Source organism: Hermetia illucens, chromosome 3 (assembly GCF_905115235.1).
Source record: "Hermetia illucens chromosome 3, iHerIll2.2.curated.20191125, whole genome shotgun sequence".
Lineage (NCBI taxonomy): Eukaryota > Metazoa > Arthropoda > Insecta > Diptera > Stratiomyidae > Hermetia > Hermetia illucens.
In genome coordinates, this window is record NC_051851.1 from 77,217,526 (window position 1) to 77,238,926 (window position 21,401).

The 21,401-nt window shown below is 36.6% G+C and overlaps 1 protein-coding gene across 1 annotated transcript in view; it reads left to right on the plus strand.

Annotated features, from left to right (window-relative positions):
• Positions 1–2,728: 2,728 nt before the first annotated feature.
• The window catches only part of LOC119651226 ((11Z)-hexadec-11-enoyl-CoA conjugase), a 71,589-nt gene continuing 52,916 nt past the window's right edge, over positions 2,729–21,401 (plus strand). Inside the window, exon 1 of the mRNA XM_038054696.1 lies at positions 2,729–3,073. The gene's annotated coding sequence lies outside the window, so the exon portion shown is untranslated. The remainder of the gene's footprint in view (positions 3,074–21,401) is intronic.

The following is a 21,401-nucleotide window of genomic DNA, read 5'->3' on the forward strand; positions in this document are numbered from 1 at the left end:
AGGAATTCCCTGATTTGAAGGCTCCGCAAGTTGAGAGAGTTCGGGAGTAATGTGACAGAGGTTTCCACGCTAACTCTTTGACAATGGAAAGGTGTTTAGTTGGTAGTCCGACACCGTACCGACCCCCGTAACCGGTCCAACACTCAGTGCATAAAAGCAGTCACTTGGCTTACCGAAAAAAATACCGGTATGTGGAAACGGATCCCAGTAGCTTGTTCGAAATGAGTACACGGGAATTGGTACACCACCAAGGGTATCAATATTCGGAAAATCGAACGCAACATAGCGAAATTTTCGGCCCCGGTGGCACACACTGGATGTAGTAGACTGTGAAAATTGACGCTCACTACATCAATTTTCACATTAGAGCCATGAGTTCGTTTTAACAAAATAAAAAATATTATTCTGTTCCCAGAACCTATTTGCAACTTATAATACCAGGTTAATGGCCAGAGGAGAAAGATCATAGTTGCCTCCGCTTATTTACTCTACGATTCTTTGTGTTCTCCACCGACGCAAGAACTATGGGGTCTGGTAGTGTAAGCAAAATCCGGTGGCCTTGAACTCTTAATATGTTGTGTCTGTAGGCAAGATCAGTTATAACTTGTATAGTGGAAAACTTAAACTAATCCTAACTGATGAGACACCCAAGAGGTCCATTTTGGGAAACTTGGTGATCATAGATCGACATGGATAAAGCAAAGCTCGTTCAATCTGTGCGCTAATTCAGGGAAAATAGCGTCGGCGCATATACTGTTCAATCTGGCATTGGACCAGCATTGCTTCTTCTTCGTTTTCTTCTTCTTCTTCTTTCTTCTTTGTCCCGTTCACATGCAGGGTCGGCTCGAATACGATCATCTTGTTTGTAACGATATTGTATGCATTTTCTTGGTCGGTCTGTCACGAGACCTGTCACCAAGAGAAATCAGGTAGGATTTAGCATAGTGGAATAACTCCAACTATACTGTATTTATCTCTTTCCCTGATCTCAGCATTTGATTTTTGTTTTACTGAGGATAGTACAGAGTACGTTGCCTCAAACTCTCCTCCTTTACATGAGCTTGGGACCAGCATCCTATGTTACTAGCATGGCGGAGTTGTTATCCGAACATTGCGTGGGGGCACAAAAGGCTCTATGCGCCTTCTAAACATCATAGCGCAATCTTGCACATCAGCAAGGAGATTTTTGTACAGCTCGACAAGACAGCAAACGAAGTTGGTCTAGAAATTAACGAAAATAAGACAAAAATTCCGACACAAACAAGAAAAATGGCGCCTACCAGGTAAAATACAACGATTAACAAATGCAACTTGAAAAATTTAGACAAGTTTATATATTTAGGTGCAAGGATACAACTGACAAAAGATGGAAATAAAGTTGACGGAATAATACGCTGCATTTAATTCGCAAACACAGCCTTCTACTCGATTCTGTCAACTTTAAAAGCCAACTACATTCACAGGAAAGCAGAGCTCCGAGTATACAAAACGGTAATAAGACCTGTGCTATACTACGGATGTGAAGCATAGACCTTTACACAAACTTCCAAAAAACTAACTAGTCCATAACTTGGAGAGGAAGGTTCTGAGGAGAATAATAGGAACTAAATGAGAGGACGTTCAATGGTGAATCAGATGCAACCATGAGTTGTTTCAAATATTTGACCTCCCTGAGGTCTACAAAGTATTCAAACTTCAAAAGTTACAATATGTTGACCACATTCAAGGTATGGATGGCACTCGGCTACCTAAAAAGGTATTGCAAGGGAGAACAGAAGGACGACGAAAACCCCGAAATCACTGGGCAAATTCGGTTGACGAAGGCACCGCCCGTATTTCGGAATCGGAGGACCTGATTAATGGATCGAAGGAGAATGAACAATGGCTGTCGACACTCCACAACGACGGCCTTCCTCGCCGTTAATGATGACAACGAGCATGGTAGGCAACCAAGCCACCGGATGCCGTTTATGAGGAGTTAATTGGTCTAGAATGTTCCTACTTATAGCCCATTATTGGAAAATTTACATTAAATTTTGAATCTCACTAATTTATCCACACACATGCATTCTGGATAGAAAGATCATCCAGAGATCTTCAGATGACAAATGGAGTAAATCAATAATGGCCAATGGAGAAAGCAAATAGAAGTATGAAACAATCCGAACTGAAAGGTAGCACCACTTCTGTAAGGTATAATGTTTTTAGTTAAATCATTAATAAATTATTTGGCAAAATTTAGCTCTGCAAACCATTCTAAAGAATTCCCCTGCTAAACTTTAACCGGAATTCCAGTGTAGGCGACACATAAAATTTAAGTGGGGAACATTTTTATTTTCTATAATATTTAAAAATATTTTCGTTTTACCGTCCACTGCCATATGATAACAATAATAAAGGTTAAAGAGCTGAAAAATACAGATGTTTTTTTCTCAGAGGTGTCCCCTTTCCAGCAAGTTTTTTTTCTTTTTAGAGTTTGATATACAACAAAAGAAATTGCATACATACACCCCATAAGCCAAGAGTCTGAATGCATGCAAGCTGCACGAAGCATCAATGTAACTAATTCGTCACCACTGTAATTCGCGTATACCGCATGCATTCGCCTATTCGCACTTGACCACGTTTTCCAACAGATACGAGAGTACGGCTACCACTAACCGCCACACTATCGTCACTTGCCCAGACATCAAACGTTCAAATGTTATAAATTTGGGTAGTTAGCCTGAACGTCGAATTGTTTGTTAACTGACTTCGAACAGCTAACAATCTTTCTATCATAGTTCAAACTAACGATCGACTACGTGTAGTATATCACCCGGCGTGATTTCTATCTTTATTTCATCGAATAAAGATACTAACGAATAATTAGTTTGAAATCGGAAGGATTTTGACACAGATTGCGTGTAATCGTTCGAGAAACACGGTCAAGTTCCCAAAGTGTTGCGTACGTTACGGACATAAATTTCAAGTGATTATTTGTTGAAGAAACAAAAAGTTTCAGTGCACCTTTCGAAAGGACTTTTGAAGACTTTGTGATATTTATTTCGTGGTTGGATTTTAAATAAATTAGGTAAGTAAAATAAATTATTTTGTTTAAATTCGTCAGTTAAAATATTTGGTTGGAATTCAAGTTGTTTGTTAATGTCTGAAGCATGTGAGGTGGTCATGTGTTTCTTGATCTCAAAGGACTGAATTTCCAAATATTTTATGAAGTAGTACACATGCAATCCATCCTTTTCCTTATAAGAAAAAATAATCGAAAAAATTACTTCCATGTGTAAAATATTTAATATTGACCAAATTTCATTGACATGGTGTCGTCTTTAAAAATTGTTCCTGAAAAATGGCAAAAGTAATTATCCCATTACTACATTTCATCAGTCACAATTAAAAGACTATCGTTTCAATTCAAAGGCTGATATATTTATGATTCATATATATTATTATATATTTTGAATATACGATATTTTGATGTTTTCGAAAATATTGATGAGGGTAGCATGAACTGGCTTCCCAAATAACGATCTATCTATGCAAAAAACAGTTTATTTAAAAAAAAACCTTTATTTCCAAAAAGGGCCGAAAATATGTTTAAAAAAACTGCAAAAGAAATGTAAATTTTACATATCTACAAAATATTTTAGGGATCATGTTTTTGGCAGGCACAATTTTTTTGAGTTAAGTGATCATAGAGAACCTCATCCGTCGTCTATTATAACGAAAATTGTAATAAACCATATAAAAATCCTAATATGTATCAAGGTTTGAATTCCGTGTATTGTTGCCTGAAAAGGTATTTTTCCGCAGAAATTGAAAATTTCTTTTTCCTGCAAAATCCAAAAAGTATCCAATTTGTATGCGCTTCGAAACTAATTACAACTCAGAAGTAGTAAGTTCATACGACTCATGAATATATTTATAATGGGTAATGAACGTCTCCCGATACGTAACAGTATAAAATTTTGCGAAGATACGAAGGATTTATAATAAATGTTCCTCCAGGAAAATGAATAACTCTAAACCTGAATAGTATTTTTTCAATTACTTGGCGGATAGTACTACTGAAAGGTTAGAGAATGCCTTTGCTTCAATTTAGTAAGAATTACCAAAAATTCACCGTTGGGGCCATAGAAACCAAAGCAAGATATTTGGTAGATAATGGGACCTGGAAGGTAAAAACCAATCGAAATATTGACTCGAATTGTAATAAATCTTGAATGGTGGGAACTGATCAAAGGATCAATCCAAGTTGACAATGGTAGTACAGCATAAATACAGCCCAGGTTTGTAGTGATAAAACACCATTTCGTAGTCGACATAAATCAGCTTGAAACTAAGTCCGTGAACCTATTTGACCAAAAGAGATGAAATTCCCACAAGGATAGAGAGGGTAGCGAAGCTCAATATACTCAGTGCATCTATTGGATAAAGACCATCTTCTCTTATGGAAATTTTACTAATCTAAGGCGACATATGATGTCAATAGTATTTTTGCTACTTTTCTAGTAGATACACTTCGCCATTGATATTTCGAGTTTGCTTTCTATTGGTTGAGGAACAATAACTAAATACGTGATCGTTAAATTCAAAATAATTCTAGGCATACTGTTGTTCAAATACTGCAGAATCCAAAATAATCCCTGGTGTATAGAATGCAATTTAACAGTACCACGTAAAAAATGAACTAAAAATATATAATATCCAAAGTCGGGCTCCAAGGTTGTATCGTATTATTTGAATTGCTTATGCCGTTTAGCACAGACAGGCAGTGAAATTTTTTTTTATAAAACATTAGACATTTAGAAGTGGACGAAAATACCTAAAAATAAAAAGGCTGTAGTGTCCATAATATAATACTCATTTTTTTTACAAAATTACCCCAATCTTCCCCCACTGTCTCAAGGTCTGAGAAAAATTTATCAAATACCAATACAAAATATGGGAGTGCAAAAACAACAGAAGTTACTCTAAAAATGGCTTAAATTTTTTATCGTCAAGTTATGATCTAAATATAATTTCTATTGATAAAAAAATACTAAAATTTCCATACACCGTGCTGGTAATAAATATAAAGTTTAAGAGTCATTAAAAATATTAATTATTTACTTTCATAATTCTTTATAATTTAATTGCTTTTTTTCCTGTTTTATTGAATATAACATTAAAATTACCGCTCGTAACCAACCCATTCGAACGGGCTTTAACATACTTTCATGTATGCAGTTTGCCAAATAACTCGCTCAACTCATGATTGTACCTAACTATCTCTTTAAGCTCCTTCTTTCACCGTTTCTGTGAAATTGAATTGTTTTATTCCTATTTCTATGAAGCACTGCATAAAAGGGATTGTTTCTAATTTCCATGGACATCTCTTGAAAGTAAGGCCCTAATAAGTTTACTTATTTAACACGCAGTATGCGCCAATTGAGTTGAGACCGCATATATAGATTTGATACATATTTCGTTTACATGGGAGGTCACATGTATACTAATACTTATTGAACATCATCTGTAAACTGAAATAAAAAAAACACTCCTGACCTGGGAGTGCTGGTCTTAAAAGGTAGACTTGTTTTTTGGCTTGGTGCTATAGGTGCTAAAATGTTAATCAGCCAATATTATGTTTGGCTGTTCACGACACTCCTTCATGTTTGGATCATACCTTGGCCGAATTGGCTGAAAGTCGTCTCCCGATTTCGTTACTCCAAGTAGAGTGCCGTTTGATCATGGATGCTTCTGCCCATCTGTATGACGTCCAGCTGCTATAGACTTACCACTTACACGGAAGATAAGATAGGGGAAAAGTAACAGTAACTACGAATAGAACATGTCGATTATTTATGCCTCATCGGCTTTCATATCAGACCCCAAAATAGCCGACTTCTTTTCCTGGAACACTTCCTTAATACCAACTAGTGACGTAGCCATGGTATCAACATCATCAACCTACGTTACCAGTTGCCCTGATTTTTCTAAGAGTAAGCCTTTCTCATCCACTAAGATTGTTTTTTTGATAACAGATTCCTACACTAGGTTGAAGATTACATGGGCAAGACCACCTCCTTGTATTAGTTTTGGTTCAGTTTGGAAACTAGAAAACGGGTCATCATACCTAGGTTCTTATAAGTTGGTTCAGTTTCGAAGAACTCCAAACTACAGGAATATTCTCTGTAATGCAATACAATTAATTCTTATGCTTGATAGCAATCCAGTAGCAGCAGTTTTATGTCGATTTCATATTCCCTGATTTTCTCTTGAAAAAAAAAATATTAATTCGTAGTAGAACGTCCTATGACGCTGGCTGTGTAAGTCTTAAGTTGTGTTTAAATAATTTTTGTCAACCCTTTGTAGGACACAACAAGAATTTTATTATCTTCTTCTCACATCTCACTTGGTTGTGTTTTTAGTGGATTGAACATAATATACTCTTCCTGATCAGGTAATTTCTCTTTCATTTACTTCTTAGTTATTAGTTAATAGATGTACCTAAGAGGTTCAATTCCAAATGTTTTCGAAAGATCTTTGAAAATCTCATCGATATCTTTGATCAGCTTTGAAGATTGCTCTTCTTTATTAAAGATTGACATGATATTTGCCAATCCATCCGGATTGTCGTAATGAAAGCTTACATATATCAAAAGATAATATTCACGTGTTGATACCGTAGGTGATGATCTAATGAGATTTATTGATCCTCCATCAGGTCCAAACCTGAAAATTCTCTGTTACCAAGAGTCTAGAATCTCTTTTGAATATTAAAAGGAGAAGAAAAATTTTTCCTAAATATATTAGGCGATGACGGCTTGATCTTTTCTTACCAGGGTAGAGGCAAATCGTCAGACGCTGCCTCACCTCTGCCCTGGGACGTCCGACTTCAAGTTGATGCGGACCTAGGACCCCGCAATTCTCAAAAAAATATTTCTAATATTTCTGCCCGCCCGAATTAGCAAAATTTCGCACCGGAAATTATATTGTAAATGAGAGGGAAAAGTAGATGAGAAGGCCATTTTTTCCTTAATAGGGCAAAATCCTTTTATTTTAATTTATCAGGAATAATTTCCTTTAGCCAAACTTTATTAAATATCCCAGTTGGTTAAATCAACTGGTCCTAGGCAGAGCAGAATATGTAAGCATGAGATGACATTTGATTCTTAAAAACTTCGGTTTTGTATCCTTCTTTGCCCACTGCAAGCTCTTACACTTCACCTGCAAGGTTTGCAAATAGAGAAACATACTTTGATAGGCTAGAGGTAAGTAGCTTAATTAACTTCATTAACAGCTTGTTCTCAGTCTTCCCAGGAATACAACACTGGGGTAAAGTTATCAGTTAGAAAATACTTCTCAATTACATATACGCCAAAAGCACGATCGGAACATAAACTGTTTATTTTAACAAAATATAAAGCTCCCAATCTCTTCTCCTATCAGTAGACAAGCAAAATGTGGTTTATGGACTTGGTATAGCAGATTAATGGTCAGTTAAGGTTTTATGGCTAAAAATCGAATTCTACATTTTAAATACGTTTTTCTCGAAACCGCATGTTGAAAATCGGCTGCCACCATAGCCCAAAATCTATCCAACAAAATTCTTTGAAATTTTTACGACTTATTCAGAACATATTTCTACGGTCCGTAAACTAGGATAATTGCGATTCATTTAGTAGTTTTTTTTTATTCATTGAAGAAGCTGTAAAAAACACCAACACCCTGTAGCGTGGAAGCAGAAAAACACCTTTTTTTGGAAATGAGTGTATAAATTGCTCTGTATTCCAATAACGGACTATGTGATCGAGCTGAAAAAATTACTATGCACGCCCAAGATATTAATAAATCTATGGCGAAAAATTCGTATTTGCATCTTTCTCCAGTTTTTCACAAAAAATTTCTAAAAAAAAGCCAAAACAAAAAAGACCTTCACACGGGATGACTCCCTTAATATTTTCCATAAAAATTTCAGGCAACAGGGCCCATTACTTCTCGAGATATAGTCTTGATATAGTCTTTTAAAATTAACTGTAATTCGCTCGCAAAGAAATTGATCCCCATGTATATCTTGCACTTATTCTTGCATTTTTGTGCTTTTTCATCAATTGTACCAACAAATTTTAAGCTCCCTTAAACCTTAACTATATCAGAAGGTTTATTTTATTTTATTTTCATGTATTTCCACGATTACTTTAAGGAGATTAATTAATTGGAATTCAGTTAGATTTGGATATCACACTAATTATATTTCAAAACTTTTTTGAAAAGATTAAACCAAAAATAACAAATTACGCGATATTAGTCCACTGGAGGTCGTAACTAGAGTTCTTCAATTGCGAGATGAGTCAGGACTTTTTTTTATCTGAAACCAGAAAGGTTTTCTAAAAATCGAGTTGACTCCGCTTGAGAAGGAGATCAAGGCTAAAGAAAAAGTTGAAGTTATTTTTTAAGAATATGAACCTCAATGCATTTTCATCTGTAGCTCTTGGGAGAAAACAGTTGAATTTTCACTAATTATTGACAAACAAAAACACCCTTAAAAATATATCATCCCAAAAGAATATGATTTTCCTGATTTTATAAAGAATCATACTTTAAAATTTCATAATGATCAGTTCATTACATTCTGAATTAGAATTCCCGCGAATGTGAAAAAATCATTTTGAGGAAAAAGGATTTTAAAAAAAAAGTTGTTTGGAAAGTCGCCTTTCGGATATCGAGACATTTCTCACTCTCTAGCTGGCACCATGCTATTTAAATGGCTCTACAAAATTACATAAGTACGTAAGACGACTACATCTTGTGCTCGAGAATGACCCTGTACGATAAGCGTTCGGCGTTTCACCCATATAATCAAAAGAAATGCGAATTTCACTTTGAAGTTTTGCAGCAAATTCTTGGATAGTTAAGCTACCGATCTATTGATTGAAAAAGTCAATTTCTTAAACGTCCTAATCTGGTCCCTCCTCCCCCTACAGGGCTAAGCTCTGAACTAGGGCCTCACATTCGAAGAAGACAACCATTGTCATCTTATTAAGTATTTCTGACTTTATTTAGTTTGACAATACATTTTTTGTAACCCGTTTCCCTTTTTACAGATTCAACCTTTTGACTTCCCTGCAGGCACCACTTTTGTGTTGTGTAGAAAAGTTCATGGCTCTTACCATTTCTTTAAATTTATTATCTTCCTTAAAACTTTCTAAAAAGACTTCTCCCTGATAGTAAGGAGTTCGATACACGTAACTTTCTTATCTATCCATTCGCAGTCATTGCTGTTACCACTATCAGTGCGATGGCTGAGTTGGTTAGATGCAAGCTCTGAATTTCACTGCCCCAGTTTAATCCAGGTTCACCATGGAGCTTTGTATTTGCCTTTGAGGTGTTGATATGTTTACCACCGCTTATAACGTGTTAAATGGGACGATAATAAAAATGAACCACAGTCGCATTACAAATCAAAAAGGAAAAGAAAGAAAACCAGTACGTAAGGAGAGACTGTTTAAGTACCCTATTCTCCAAAAAAGAGTAAACAAAAAATATTAGCGTTTATCGACCCCTTAGGAACATTTTTTATCCCCTTTTACAGTCCGGGGGGTCCCATCCGCTCGAACTACGCTAGTTCAAATTTTCTGCTAATTTGGTAATCATATTTTCTCCTACTCATGAAAACTACATCATCTTCTTTCTAAACTAAAGTTCCCCTACTCTGAGCAATGTATCGCTGAAAACGCTTCTCCCACCCCAGAAATATTTTTCAGTTAAATAAATGGAAATTGACACAGGCTGGGTTCCACTAGTCCCCCAAAGTATCCTACTCTGGATAATCTATAGTAAAAATTAATAGAAGAAAACTGAGGAAATTTCCTCTTACGCCAACCTGTTTCTATTCATCAGCGCAAATTTTTCTTAAAAGGCTTCAAATTTAGGGCGCTGCTTTGCTCAATTATCAATCATCATCATCATCATCAACGGCGCAACAACCGGTATCCAGTCTAGGCCTGCCTTAATAAGGAACTCCAGACATCCCGGTTTTGCACCGAGGTCCACCAATTCGATATCCCTAAAAGCTGTCTGGCGTCCTGGCCCACGCCATCGCTCCATCTTAGGCAGGGTCTGCCTCGTCTTCTTTTCCTACCATAGATATTGCCCTTATAGACTTTCCGGGTGGGATCATCTTCATCAATACGGATTAAGTGACCCACCGTAACCTATTGAGCCGGATTTTATCCACAACCGGACGGTCATGATATCGCTCATAGATTTCGTCATTGTGTAGGCTACGGAATCGTCCATCCTCATGTAGGGGGCCAAAAATTCTTCGGAGGATTCTTCTCTCGAACGCAGCCAAGAGTTCGCAATTTTTCTTGCTAAGAACCCAACTTTCCGAGGAATACATGAGGACTGGCAAGATCATAGTCTTGAACAGTAAGAGCTTTGACCCTATGGTGAGACGTTTCGAGCGGAACAGTCTTTGTAAGCTGAAGTAAGCTCTGTTGGCTGACAACAAGCGGGCGCGGATTTCATCATCGTAGTTGTTATCGGTTGTGATTTTCGACCCTAGATAGAAGAAATTGTCAACGGTCTCAAAGTTGTATTCCCCTATCCTTATTCTTGTTCGTGCTTGTGTTTGACCAGTGCGGTTTGATGTTGTTGGTTGATTCGTCTTCGGTGCTGACGTTGCCACCATGTATTTTGTCTTGCCTTCATTGATGTGCAGCCCAAGATCTCGCGCCGCCTGCTCGATCTGGATGAAGGCAGTTTGAACGTCTCGGGTGGTTCTTCCCATGATGTCGATATCGTCAGCATAGGCCAGTAGTTGGGTGGACTTGAAGAATTATCAATAGTATATATATATAAGAATTATCAATAGTATATATATATTTATTCCTAGGCGGGACATATGGCATCCATGCAGTGTCTGTTTTGTTATTGTCATTTTTGTCCGGTTTCAATTTTAATTTTCCTCGAACTTAATATGGTACAAATGACAAAACTTCCGCAATAAGAAAATTACAAAGGCAAAGTGCAAAAATTCGTAACCGCACCCGGAACTTGAATGCAGGGCACAGAATCAAGATTATGGCACTGGATACCCTCAGCCATCATAATATGGAGTCCATATTAAGCCCAAATTCTAATACTCCGACATTGCATGTTTCCAAAGATTTGTGTTGCACAAGGTACAAGCTTTGAAGACAATGTTCAGCCACAACACCAAGCAGATAGGTTCTTTTTCCGAAGAAACTTGCTCTACTTCCGGCGCGAATGAATTATCACAGGAGTTTGAAGGCTACAAATTACTGTTGATGATATCCAAATTTGGCAATCAGCAAGTTTAGCTAGATAGTAAATTCCCAAGCACAAATTAGTGGGGTTAATCCATTTTGATGAAAAATCTATTATCGGGAGCTTCGAAAAACGAACAATTTCTGAGGCTAAAAAGGGGGAAAGGATGAAATATTAATTATCATTATTATCGATGTTAATTAGAGTTTTTAAAGAGTTTTCCTTTTTCAAATATCCCTTCATTTGTATCACTATTAATTCTGTCTATAAAGTCAGCTCAACCATTCCAAATTCGTACTATGCACAATTAGTATAGATTTGGGGTAGTTAGAAGGAAAATCGTAATCCAAACTAAAGAGGCAGCGCAGACCAGGATTAGACCCTGAACCCCGGCTACTAAGTAAATAGCAGACATTAACAAAATTATGATATTCATGCGTCATGAATCACATTTGCCAACGACTTCAGGCCAGAACCTAGGGATAAACGTTCGAGGTTAACTGGTTAATACGTAGTATTACTGTAGGGGAAGACGTGGTTAGCATTGGGCTCGCCCGTGATTATTACTCTGATTTGATTCAGGCGCGCATTCAGAGCCGGGCTGCCACTAGGAAGATTCGAACTGCAACCTTCCGCTATGACAGCCTATAGTAAATTGGGGTCTTAATTGAAGATCAACTGCTTTTAACATTATTCACATTCAAAACGGCTGATATTCTGGACTCAAAAAATAATGGAGGGGGATGAGACTTGACTCAGAGGCAAAGGCGACCAAAAATGCATGCTACATAACCAGGTAAGCTGTCCAATAGTTCTGCGTATTTAGCATTCATGATCAAATCAGAGTTATAAAATCGCGGACATAGTTTAACAAGCATCCTGATTTCAGTTCAGAAGGCACGTCTTAAACAGCTTTGCAAACATGAAGGTCCAAGTTGGCGGGGAATTAAAGTTATACCTTTCATGTTATGGTATCCATCCTCAAATTATGTAAGAGTATTATTCGATGTGAACATTAGTTTTAGTTCTTCTTAAACCCCGCCATCCACGTACAGTTCGGTCTGAATAGTCCACATTTGACCGGCGGCCATTGCGAGATTGAAGGATCTGGCCTGTCAGTTTGAACTCTTCAAGAGGCTGGTGATCGAATGAAAAGTGGTTCGGCCAACAGGCCAGGCATTTTTGATTAGGCAGTGAGGAGGTTTTCTTGTTTGTTAAGGATATGGACGAGAATTTTATGTGTATTTTTATCGCTGGTGAGGATTTTTGATAAATATTCACTCTCAAAAATATGTCAAATTTTCATCTCAAAGCCTTCTAGGACCGGAGTTGAACTAATGATTTTCCAGCTCGCCGGCACGTGGATGATGCATTCAGTTCAACTGATGGACGGGTGCATTGTGGGAAACCGACAGGCCGAACTGTACGTGGATCGCGGGCTTAAAACATGTGGTATGCCACGATCGACTATCCGTTGATAAACTAAAGTGCCACTCCCTTTTTCATTTCTTTCATAATTCCCATCGTCCCATGGTTAACGTGTTAAATCATCATGGACGCCACGACCCAATCCTCGAGGATGATCAATTCTTTATGTCCCTTACATGCAATTTACATATTTATTGACGATCCTAACAATTGACGTTGCATTGCATAACCACCTTCACAAGCTAAGCAATAATGATTTCTTGAGAACACAGAATATGTATGTTGAAAAACACAAACTCCCATTGCAAATAAGGTGGCTGTACATCCCAAACATCGGCAAGATTTTAAAAGTTATATTATAGAGACTGAATTCCTCATAGGCAAACACTTTTTTGGAAAACAATAAAAACGAAAGCAAAACCTCAAAGTTTACTCATATATCGGTTTAGAAAAGGCTGCGTTTACCACTTTGAAATAAAAAATTTCAAAATGTGCAAAAACGAAGTGTAATAAAAAATGAAGTTTAAAATTGACGTGATATTCTCACCTACTACTCTGAAAAAGTATTTCAAAAGATAAGTATTTAAGAGTTTTACAATGCCATCCCTAAAATGGTTTAGGAATTAAATTAAGGACATACTAGATGCATACCGTAGACCTTATAAGCACAGCTATTCAACCGCAGATCACCCTCCTTAAATGTAATTATCTTATTTCAAGTACTAAAAAACTTTATTACAAAACGGCGCTCAATAATGCATAAATAAAAATTGATGCGTTTTCAAGACCAAACTCTCTTTGTGCTCCAAATCTTTTGCGGAAAAAATGCAATCTATATAAATATGCTTTAAGTTTTTATGAACTTTTCATGCCAATTTATTCATAACGACAATTGTTTGTGTTTTTTTATGTTCTCCATAATAACATTATCTTTCATCATTGCGTACGAAATGCATGCATATTCCTAAACTGAATCTATTTATGGAAAGCTAAATAAAATCGTTTAACAATTATAATCAACAGATTAAAAATTAATCCATTCCTGTTTATTTTTGTATAAGCAGAAAGTAGGTGAAAAACATTCAAGGGCGACTAAACTGTAAAATAACTTTTAGGAAATTTTTGGCCAGAAATTAGCAAAGCAGTTCACCTCCGAATAAAATATTGTTTTTTGTTATAAAATTCACGATATTAGTGATATTTGCATACAATAACATCCGAAATTTGTGAATTTAATCGGAAACATCCGAATATATCATGCATATAAATTGCTCAATTTCATATAGATTTGCTTTGCATTAAATATTAATAACTTATAATGGAAAACCTATTTCGAAAAGGGTAGGCAGTTAATCGCCAAAATTTCCGTACTACATAAAATAAACTTTCATCGGATGATTTCCTCAAGCTTCCTTGAAACCACATTAAATAATTAAAACCAAATTTTCGCAGGAATGAAACGATAATGCATTGAAATTCAGTCTCTATAAAAGAATTAAAGATAAACATCTAAAGCTAGTCATACCGTAACCTAAGAGTTTGTAATTTAAAAACATAATGTTGATACGACTAAACATGTTATAAAAACTTCATAAATACTGATAGATTTTATAGCGCACAAAGATTTGTTAATAACAATGAGAAGTTAAAAAAATTTAGGCAAATGCAATACTCTCTCTACTCTGCAACCTCAATTACAAACTTGGTAATATAACCAAATAGCAGGTAAAAATGGTCACAACAATTTCAAAATATTGTTAATTCTTCTAAAAAACAGTTAACCTTAAGTTACCATAAAATCAGATACACATATCTTGTCTCATTTAAATGACTAATCTTTAAGCATACACTGCGTAGGAAGATATTATATTTTCAAGTATCTTTTTCTTTCGGAATATTACCGAAACAGAATAACAATTATTATGAAATAGACGACAAATATGACAAAAATATATAGACATATTGTGGCAAAAAGTTCGAAAATCGCTGCTGCATTTAACATCATCCATGACCTATACGTCTCCATTTGATGATAGCATGGTGAGTTACTTTTGTTGCGTGTTGCATAGAATTTTTTGGCCTTGAATTTTCTCATGTGGAAAAGAGAACCAAACTCGAACGATTCGGATGTTGAGTGCTCATTGTACTTACTGATGGCATGTATGTATTATCTCAGCATATCTTGTCGGAGGAATACTTGACTTCTTTTTCGAAATATGATACAAGAAGGTAAGCATAACCACGCATGCATGCGCTGTGTTTATTGCTACCTTGATGACGAGTATGGGCGTTACAAATTTGCAGAAATATGACAAAATCGCCGGTATAGCAGATTATGCACCACTGGATTGTGTGTTTCCAAGTGGATATTGCGTAATTTTTAGATATTTTGCTAAATATATATATTCTTCATAATCCATAAGGATTCCTTGAGAGACAGTTACGGACAGCTTTTTTAATACAAATTTCTGGAATAAAATGACCCTTCTTTTTAACTACCTGAGACGAGATGAGTTTGTCCCAGAAAATGTCATATTTTATGAGGTAATAAACTATGCCTATTTTATGTGAAACAACTAAATACCTTGATAATTATTATACTTACTCATATGTAGCCGTGTATGTCAAAGCGTCATAATAAAATGCAAATATACCGAGGAGTAATAGTGTGAGCAGCTAACGCTAAGCTATCTCATAATATGAAACAATGCAAACGAATAATTAAATTATTTGATAATATTATACTGTAAATACTATTCACATAATTATCCTTCTCACACGTAACACACTATGCCCACTTATCGCCTGTAACACCATACGATGTGCTTATGGAAATCATATAAATTTATTGCTTTACTACAAGCTTTGAAGTACCTTTTCCTCTTCGTTCACTCAAGTACTAATTATCTGTAAGAGATACTTTTCCAGAGGAACGATTGCGTTGAGTTCTAAGCAATTGAAGTGTTATTTACCTCAGGTCAAGGATTGCTATTAGAAATTACGATGCTGCAACATTATTTGGAATTCAAACAAATAGCAATAGTTCCTTAGCTAATTATGAGAGTTTGACCAAATGAAAAGCATAACGTATTTAACCCAAATATTACTATCATACATATACAAATCTGTATTTTCAGCTATTATAGAATATCGCCTACTTATTAGAAGGTAGCCACGAGTTTACTGAGGATACTTCGAATAAAATATGCAACTCACCTTTCATGATTTTATAACAACTTTGATGTTTCAGATCTATCTAGAAAATTAAGATTGATTTAATCATAAAGGAAAAGTACATTATTCTGCAAAGAGAATTTGTCAAAATGCTACAAATATGAACAAAAAAAACGTCATGCAATTAGTAAGATGCTTTTACATATTTATAAATATTGCCGAAAAATTGATTACAAAAATAAAAGAGGCAGCTTCCGACATTTGGTCATGCTGAGCTTAATAACAAGCAACCACAATAATGAACAACAGGTGACTCAACATTAGAATTACAATTACATTACAATTGTGTCAGCCATTACAAACTGACGACTACGAGTTCTAAACACCATCTTTGTGTTATGCATTCAAATAGACATAATTAAAAAGCAGTAAAGGTCTAGAACCCGAAATTGGTCCTTAGAATTCTTTAATGGAAAGTTTAGTTTTGTTTGTACACGGAAATGTAGCATAATCCAGCTCGACCGCACAAGTGTCCGAACAAGAGCGGGCGCGTATGGTTTTCGTACCCTAAAAACGCCCCCCTTTACTTCCTTCCTCAACTCGTTCTGCATATTTGCAGATAATGTCATGTTCCGTGAAGAATTGAATGATGCCTAGTTGGTCCCTTCGTACTTCCATTCAGCCCCTACCCTAGTGTTAGGAATCATTCTGTGCATCCACCAATTCTTTGAAATCCCATTTGTGTTTCCAGAAATCATGTGACCCTGACTTTACCGCATACCTCCATACATTCTGCATGGTACACCACACTCATTTCTTAAGCCAGAATGTCGACTAGGATCACATCTGCCCCCACCAGTGCTACCTCGCCCGATGTGGCTCTAAGACCGCTACACGCCCTGAGGGCCATCAGGCAGTAAACCGAATCCACCTAGCTCTCACACAAGTGGCGCGTAAAGCGTAATGAATCGTACCACTCGAAGTAAAATCATTTTTTTATACCGTATTTCGCCTCATCAACATTTTTGCAAATGCCACGGTAGCACTAGCTGAATTTTATCACGTATTCTCTAAATGCTCCCTACTTACACTCTGCTTTTCTTAATCCGGCAGGGTTAGCCTGACAACATTCTTAGGAATTCAATCAAATAGCAATGGATCCTTAGCTAATTATGAGGGTTTGACCATATGAAAAGCATAACGTATTTAACCCAAATTTTATTACTCATATACAAACCTGTATTTTCATCTATTATAGAATATCGCCTAATTAGTACAAGGTAGCCACGACATGGTTAGCCTGACTTTCTCCAGCCAGGACTTCATCGCTCTCACTATTTCTGTCGAGTAGAGCTCCATATCCCACGGGTGTTTTGCTACGACAACTATAGCCAAGCCATCGACAAAGTGGACAATCGCAGCCTTCTCTGAGACAAGAAGCACAAGCACTCCATTATACATGATATTTCACAGCGCTCGTACAGAACCCTGTGGCGGTGTACTCTTTGTAATCTTTATTCGTCCCACACCAGTGGGTTCTTTCTTAAAGGCAATCCTCGACCAAATTCTCTAAATATTCGCGAATACCTATGTCAGCCAATGTGCTTTTAATTCGGTAAGAGTTGGCGGAGTTGAATGCGTTTTAGACATCCATTGCCAACAAATTACTGCAGCCACCAAAATTCTTTAGTCAAACTAATTACCATACTTATTGCATTCCCCGTGCAGTGGAGACACTGAAACCTACACTGGCTCTCCAACAGGCCATTCCCGCTTGTGATAATGTGTAACAGCCGGACCATGTCTTCACTGCCAGCTTCAAAGCTCTGTTAGGATGTCATTCAAATCTGGTACCTTATTGTCACCGATCCTCCCACATACTCGTATTTCCCTCAGCTCTCCGTGGTAACTAAAGGTACCACGCACTGGTTGACTTAAACTACAGCTCTTTTGGTGATGAGGAAACAGAGTGACAGAAATTTCTTTGAGAAGGTTCGGACAGGTCCATGGGGTGATCTCTGCAGCGATATAAACCCTTGAGGTGAAGTTTACAACGTGGTAATCAAACCTTGTTAGCTCCACCTCAAGGGTTTATATCGACATTTTCGCACAACTGTTTGAAGCAGTTTCTTTTGCTCTTTTCATACAAAACAACATATCATTTCCTCAAGCGAATTTAAAGAAAACATTTGATGGCAATGTAACTCTACAAGAAATGCATATCTATGGAAAACCTGTTCCTGCCGACAGTTTGCCTGCTTTTTTTGATAGGTCAGTGAATACCACTAATTTACAAGCAACCACCTCTCCTAAATACTTTACCTTGCGTTTGCCAAGCGTGTTGCGTCCCTTGCACTCTGAGTTACTCTAGTAAGGCAGTTAAAACTTGCATATAGGGATCACGTCTAGTTCCTTGTACTGAATAAAAACCTCATTCTTTTTTCCACGCACTCTATAATTCCCCTGAAAAATCTTTCGTTAGTGTACAGAAATTCAAGCTGGTGAAACTTTTGCAACTCCAACCAAGTTTCACATCATAGTTCCCTTAGGTTCCTCCTTTTTGTTGCACCCATTTCTTTGACTACAAGCCAACGAATGTGTGAAAAAGTGTCGCTTTTTTGGTTGGTTACTTTCAAGGTACTAATGTTAGGCCCTTTTTGGGTTCTTTCGCACCCTATTGCTAGACAATTTTAATTCACAACGGAACTATGTATCTGAGGTCTACTCTTTAGCCATTTTCTAGACCGCGAAGACCTTCTTCTCTTTGGGATTTCGAACTTCGGGGAGCTCATCTGACCACATCCTCTACATACATAGGAGAAGATGTCAAAACCGAAAAGTTTCTCCTGCTCAAGCGTCTCATGTTAACTCCTTGTCATTGTCAATTCATAACATCATATCGTCTAGAATTTAACAAAATACCGAGAATCTTTGGCATATTACTTGAAGAACGTTGTCCAAATAAGGCAGTGAGTACATCTGATAGGAAGTACCCTTATTACCAGTAATTCAATTTGCATTTGGTAACTAAAGCAAATGCCAGAAATACACCTCAATCCACTTTTCTGATTTCATTATAAATGTGCTTATGTGCAATGCAAGATAGTCTTTTTTCTCATCCATCTAAATTATTGTAGAAACAAAATTTTAAACATCAATCTAAAAAGTATTTTATTTTAAAGAACTACCACAATCCGATTCTCTTCATTCTTGATAACAATCTTTCGAAGCTTACATAACCATTAACACATAAAAGCCTACTGCCATTGAGAAGCTACTCATAATAAAGATATTCGCAGAACCTGTTTATCTCACTTTGCGAAGTGCACTCTACATATGTGTTCATGCATCCAACTAAGAACATATGACAATATCTTAAGAATAATACATAGAACATAGTGGTCAAGGGCAGCATTCTGAGCAACCGGTTCTACAACCTACCTCAACTTTATAACACTTTCGTTCGATATTACTATTTTTTCCTTTCACTATATTTACGATAAATACTACAGATACTTGGAAAAGATCACAGAATGAATTGATTATAAGATCGTTTACCCAGTTTTTTAATGGAGATATTTATTGAGTCATTGTGTCGTTATATTGAAAGTGAAATTAATGCGTTTTATGGGAGACTTTAGCTTCGGTTTGTAATTTTTGAGTCAGATGAAAAATGTGGAATATATTTTTGGTGAGGATACATTTTTCTTCTTAATCGAATATCTTAGGAAATTGCATTGCCTTACTGAGAAAATACAAAAAAGGCATTGAAAGGTTATTGCTTTTATTGACCAAAATTCTAGTATTTACTGATTCTATTAAATATGCAGAACACATTTTGCAGTTTCTCTCTCACTAACGAAAATCCATGCTTTTTTCATTCAGAAATAATCAATATAAAAAAATATTGGATCGTTTTGAGGTTTTATTTAATAAAACAATTTTGTCAGTGGAGCACTGAGAAGAAAACAAAAATACTTCGTAAAGATACAAACCGCAACAGTCATTTAATTTTATGTGTGGTTTTTCTTAACACCTAATTCAGCTCAATGCTAACTACTGTTTGCAAGCTTTATTAAAAACATAAAAACATAACCAGTGTCTGCGTGTTTAAAGAGTTTGAAGAATAAAACTGAGGTGCACGTTTGATAAACAGCAAATTTGTTTTATGGGCTTAAGGAATAAAGTCATGAAATTCAGATTCATTACGTAGTTATGATAGTTTCCTAAAGTAAAATTATACCAAATCCATTATGGTTTTTGCAATTTACGTCATTGACTCTTAAAACATCAAATGACACGTGTCATATCATGGACAAACTGTATTGACGTAATAAAAGTGATAAAAATCCATTTAAAGTACATACGATCATGTCTTTCAAGTTGGGGGCACTTCAATAAAAAAGAAGTGACTTTTCTTACTTAATTCATCTCAAAATAAGACATTATAATGGAATATTTTACTGAATTACTGATGCATATTATGTCTCATACTAAATGGAAGCAGATATGATGCGCATACATAAATTACTAAATATATATAGTTAAAAAGCACACAGACCCTCCTCCCGCCCAACCGGATCGAGGGGCGACCAACCTAAAGATGGGGTGAAGGCAACATCCAAAGGCCCGCATCACAGCGAGAATGCACTTGATTATAGGGCAACGTTTTCAAATCAAGTACCCCCTTTCCTCCCTGGTGACGTGGGATAGTGATCCTCAATTTTTCGGCAGCTCTATTGTACATGTTGTTTGCAAGAACTACCCTTGCCCGTCTATTGACAGTTTCTAAATCCGTATTACTCCACTGCATCACACCCAAAAGTATATAGAAGGACGGGAAAGGCGAAGTTGTTGATTGACATGATTTTACTTTTCCAGCTCAGTTTTAAGGACAAGATCCAGACGCCGTTGAAATTCCCCCATCAACTTAGATTTGATTATTGCCACAGCGGGTGCTGTTGCTTGCAATATGCCGAGGTATTTGTACACGTCGTCTGAATCTATACCCTCAACTCGGATGTTACTTTGGCTGTATTCCTCGTTGTCGGTGTGTTTTCCCCGAACAATTGTTTTTATGCTACATTTCTCCAAACCCAACTGCATTCCAATATCCTTTCTGAACTGGATGGTGATGTCCAGCAAGGAGCGAAGTTTGGTTCTCGTCTTTGGCATACAATTTGATGTCGTCAATGTACCTTAAATTCGACAATGTGCCATGTTTGACTTGGAACCCATATTTGCTTTCATGCAAAAGATGGGATAGTGGATTCAAAGCCAAACAAAACCACAGTGGGCTTAGAGAGTCGCCTTGGGAAATTCCGCGTCTGGTTGGTATCTCTTCTGATGCCTGTGGGGATACCAATAGCTTCGTGCTCCAATTGTTCATCACTGTTCTCAGAAGAAGAACGACATTCAAGTTGATTTTATACCAGTGTAACACTTGTAGTAACCACGAATGTGATATGGAGTCAAAGGCTGATTTATAATGAATGTAGGCTGTCGAGATATTTCGTTTCTGATGG